This window comes from Hoplias malabaricus, chromosome 16 (genome assembly GCF_029633855.1).
Source record: "Hoplias malabaricus isolate fHopMal1 chromosome 16, fHopMal1.hap1, whole genome shotgun sequence".
NCBI classification, from domain to species: domain Eukaryota; kingdom Metazoa; phylum Chordata; class Actinopteri; order Characiformes; family Erythrinidae; genus Hoplias; species Hoplias malabaricus.
The window spans coordinates 3440470-3445954 of NC_089815.1; positions in this window are offsets into that span (position 1 = coordinate 3440470).

The following is a 5485-nucleotide window of genomic DNA, read 5'->3' on the forward strand; positions in this document are numbered from 1 at the left end:
CAGACAGACAGACAGACAGACAGATAGATAGATAAACAGACAGACAGACAGACAGACAGACAGACAGATAGATAGATAGATAGACAGACAGACAGACAGACAGACAGACAGATAGATAGATAAACAGACAGACAGACAGACAGACAGATAGATAGATAGATAGATAGACAGACAGACAGACAGACAGACAGACAGATAGATAGATAGATAGACAGACAGACAGACAGACAGACAGACAGATAGATAGATAAACAGACAGACAGACAGACAGACAGATAGATAGATAGATAGATAGACAGACAGACAGACAGACAGACAGACAGACAGATAGATAGATAGATAGATAGATAGATAGACAGACAGATAGATAGATACTTTATTGATCCCCTGGGGAAATTCAAGAAAGCTCAGCTTCCATAGATGGACAGTGTAAACTGGGGTAACTGTAATGGCCCCCTCATTACACAGCCCCCTTTAACAGAGTCCACAATAGTTTCGTTGTAGTGCAACAGTTTATTATGTAAATTAACTTTGGCTTTCTGAATATTAGTCGTGTTCATTTAGAAAGAGGGTCTTAATGTCTTGATCTTGGTGTAAAATAATCCCACTGGAGTGTGTATATGTGTGCATGAGTGAGTGGGTGTGTGTGTGAGAGAGAGAGAGAATGGTTAATCTGTTTCTGAGTGTGTGTGTGTGTGTGTATTAATCCGTTTTTCGTCTGTGTGAGCACAAGTGCGTCTGGTTGTTTGTGTGTACATGACCTGAAAGTCTGATGACAAATATTTAATCAGCAGCACGGCCTGTGTGTGGCAACAACAGCTTAACGCCTGAAGCGAGAGAGAGAGAGAGAGAGAGAGAGAGAGAGAGAGAGAGAGAGAGAGAGAGAGAGAGAGAGAGAGAGAGAGAGAGAGAGAGAGAGAGAGAGAGAGAGAGAGAGAGAGAGAGAGAGAGAGAGAGAGAGAGAGAGAGAGAGAGAAAGTGAGGTAAACAGAGTTAATAGGGATCAATTCTGTGAAAATGGCTGGAGTAAGCTCTTGTGTCCTGAAAAGTCCCCTAAATGTGTGTGTGTGTGTGTGTGCGTGTGAGAGAGATTCTAGCCAGCAGCTGTTAATCTGGAGCATAATCAACATCCTCTCTGCCAGAATTCTGCGTCACTGTCGTGCTTCTATCTCTCCCTCTCTCTCTCTCTCTCCCTCTCTCTCTCTCTCCCTCTCTCTCTCTCTCTCTCTCTCTCTCTCTGTGTGTCTTTGTGCATGTTGATTTGTTGGGGAAAGTGAGGATAAACCGTGTCTCTGTGTGTGTGTGTGTGTGTGTGTGTGTGTTTCTGCATCAGTGTCAGGTGAGGGCAGACTTTAAAGCTGTTAAACTGATCTGTCCATATTCCGTCTTCTAATAGAGCCACATGTTTTCAATGTTTTCCCCTGGTAGGGTGCACTGCTTTCCCAAACGTTTGAGCACATCTGTTCACCCAGCGTTTCTTCTGAAATGAAGGGTAGTAACAGAGGGTTTGTCCTCTCTTGCTGCAGTAACAGCCTTTACTCTTCCAGGAAGGATTTACACTAGATGTTAATACATTTCTGGAAGGACTTGAGCGCTCTCAGTCAACGAGAACCTTAGTGCAACCAGGTGTTGATGCCGGATTGCAACACCACTCCAGCTCATCCTATAATTACGGGATGGATCTCCATTACTCCACAACACAGTTACAGTGCACCACAGCCCAGTGCTGTGTAGCTTTATAGCTCTCAGTCTGTCGCTTGATATTGGGAATGGTGACTTTAGAAATCATTCAGAAAACCTGAATAGAGAAGAAAGAAAACAGAGCAAAAATGGCTAAAAATCAAAGGCTTCTGCTCATCGCTCTTCACTGCTGTGCGTTCGGGTCAGGGGGTGAAAAAAGAACAGCTCGTTATCATTTGAAGGAACGGGCACTGATATTGGGCTGTTTAGATAGGGGGAGATAGCTGCTGTGGTGTTTGATCCTTGTGGTATTTTGACCTCACAACTGTGTTCCCTTGTGGAAACCCAGTAAACAAATTATTAAAAAAAAAAGATAAACTGAAAAACAGGACAAGGATGAATGGATGAATGAACAAATGAATGAATGAATAGACAAATCAAACTGCCACAAAACATGGACTTGATGGACTAAGTCTTTAGTGCTGTGTGGCTGACGTAACGTCATGCATCATTTTGTGCACGGGGACTCCTCGTGGTCAACACCAGAACTACAGCAGCAACTCTCTCAATCAGGCTTCACTGCTTCACTGCGTGTGTGTGCACCAGAGCATGAGGGAACAGGCACACAGACCAGCCAGAGTTTGCTTAATTGCTAACTGTTCCAGCAAATGAACCACAGCTTTTAAATGCAGAGGAAAAAGAACGATTCACTGGAGTTACTGCAACGAATCCACTGCAGTGTTTTAGTGGGTCACGGTGTTAAAATGTTGTTGTCAGTGGTCCTGTCAGTTCGTGATGAGCACAGACATTGACAGGTCGTGCTGGGTGCTAATGGTGACAGGCCATGTGGTGTGGCGAGCACGCACGTGTGTGTCTGTGTTTGTGTACAAGGAAACAGATTAATGCCACTCACAACAAACCGATCAAAACAAATTATCCGTACCTTGGCACAGGATCAAGTGAGTCGACTGGGGAGCAGGGGCTATTAGGACTGGAGTGGTCGCGGTTGCAGATGGTTAGAGCTAGCAGACCTGCCATGGACCACAGAAACAGGACACACTTGTTTTTAACACAATGTTAGACACGGCGTGTCCCATATGGAAGGTATTAAATGTAACCATGTCCCTTTAATGTGATGTGTACATGTACTGAGGCAGGATAAAACTGTGCTCATTGTGGAACTGCTAAATGGAACTTGCAAATGGCTAAACTTCCCTCTCCTTATAAATACCCCTTCACCAAAATATTGTAGACTACATTTGTTTTCCTTAAACTTGCTCAAATGCCTTAAAGATGATGTTCACAATTTAAATTCAATAAACATTTTACAAAATTCAGAGAATGCTTCCTCACCATTTGCTAGCTCTTTGGTCTGTTTGCGCCCCCTGGGAAAAAGGTCCTGTGTTTGTACGCAGCCCTGGCTCATTAAATAGGGAACAATCCCTTTAGTCTTGGTCTGAACTAGCTGCGGAGTTCTTTCCCCTCCATTACCTACAAAACCATGCCCAGGAAACAACATCTGGAGGCGTCTGGACGGTGGAGAGAACTCAGAACTTGAAAAGCATGAAAAAAAGATGAGACTGTTGCTGTATTTCTGCTCCATAGGTGAATAATATAGATTTTATTTATTGATTTACAGGGGGTCCTCGACTTACGACGTTGATTCGTTCCTACGTCGCGTCGTAAACTGATTTTCGGTGTAACATACGGAACATACGTACATACTGTGCGTAAATAACATACTGTAAGCACTTATCCTCTCCTAACACCTATCCTCCTCGGTCCCGAGCCGCGTAACCGTGTATTCTTCCGCCGCGCCGCGCACATCAAACACGAAGTTCACGTCCCTGTGACTGCGACACCTACCTGCTGCACCACCGTGCCGCACCTCAAATATTACTACCTTCAAATCGAGACTAAAGACCTTTCTGTTCTCCTGTGACTTTGAGTTGCGCTGCACTTAGACTGAATTAAAACGTAGATTTACTTATTTTATTTCTAGTACCATTTTAATAACGGTCCTTTTTTATTACTCTGTTTTTATTGTTTTAAATTCTACTGAATAGCGTTTAATCATTTTTTATATTCTGTTTTAATTCTATTCTATACTCTCTAATTGTTTTTATTTTCTTTTACTTTTTAAATTCTACTGTAATCTTTCTGTATCACGCTGTACAGCACTTTGAATTGCCATTGTGTACGAAAGGTGCTCTATAAATAAACTTGCCTTGCCTTGCCTCTCTAATATTGTCTGGTTCTGATCAAGTTTATCTACTATTATTCAACATCAGTTTATTAAATCACTGAGTTGTTTTTTCTGAGGACTTGAACGGGTCAGTAGTGGATACCAAAGCTCTTCACAGAGCGTGTGACCGATTTGTTGGATTTTCAAATGCCCACTTTCAGCTTTGTGTCCGATATGAAGCTGATACAGCGCGCCCGAATGCTGAAGGTCTGTCATATCATCACTCCTCTAAGCATTTGTTTCCGTGGCATGTTTGGGAACATCTCAAGAGGCTTTTGTAGTGAACGTAAACATGTTATGACCCATGCACCTTTAGGTGGGATCCGCAGCAGAGTGTTTGGCCTCAGGCGGAGTGTACACTCTCTGACAGCTGGGGAAGAAGGACAGGGTCGAAACTATATGCAGGGGCTTCCCACAATGCATTTCAGTCTTCCATCTGTGCCCTTGCACCTGAAGCAGTGCAGGCTGGAGTGAGTGACAGGAAAGAAGACTGAAGACTCACGTTCACAAATAGACTGAATTTATACTGCACACTGATCTCAGCTTCACACACACACTCCCTCCCTCTGGTGTCCATTTGACCTGTCTGTGGTGGGCGAGCACTAATATTTAAATATTTCATTGTGTGGACTGCTCTCTGTGTGTGTTCTGACTTTATAAGAAAAATAGAGGTTTGTTGAGACCTACATGGTGGCACAAGTGGTGCAGCAGGTAGTGTCACAGTCACACTGCTCCAGGGACCTGGAGGTTGTGGGTTCGATTCCCGCTCTAGGAGTGTTGTGTGTTCTCCCTGTATCTGCATGGGTTTCTTCTGGGTGACTGTCTGTGAGGAGTGTGGTGTGTTCTCCCTGTGTCTGCGTTGGTTTCCTCCGGGTGACTGTCTGTGAGGATTGTGGTGTGTTCTCCAGTGTCTGCGTGGGTTTCCTCCGGGTGACTGTCTGTGAGGAGTGTGGTGTGTTCTCCCTGTGTCTGCGTGGTTTTCCTCGGGTGACTGTCTGTGAGGAGTGTGGTGTGTTCTCCCTGTGTCTGGGTGGGTTTCCTCAGGGTGACTGTCTGTGAGGAGTGGTGTGTTCTCCCTGTGTCTGCGTGGGTTTCTTCCGGGTGACTGTCTGTGAGGAGTGTGGTGTGTTCTCCCTGTGTCTGCGTGGGTTTCCTCCGGGTGACTGTCTGTGAGGAGTGTGGTGTGTTCTCCCTGTGTCTGCGTGGGTTTCCTCCGGGTGACTGTCTGTGAGGAGTGTGGTGTGTTCTCCCTGTGTCTGCGTGGGTTTCCTCCGGGTGACTGTCTGTGAGGAGTGTGGTGTGTTCTCCCTGTGTCTGCGTGGGTTCCTCCGGGTGACTGTCTGTGAGGAGTTCTAATGTGAAATGGAATGTAAAGGAGTGTACATTGTTTTTACTGTTATCTTTTGTATTATTTTACATTCATTTTTATCTACAGTCTCTATCTATGTAACCATACTGGTACCAAACGTGTGTGTGTGTGTGTGTGTGTGTGTGGGGGCGTGCACACATAGCGTATTAACACATTAACACTAATGCGTACATTGTACGCATTGACACTGG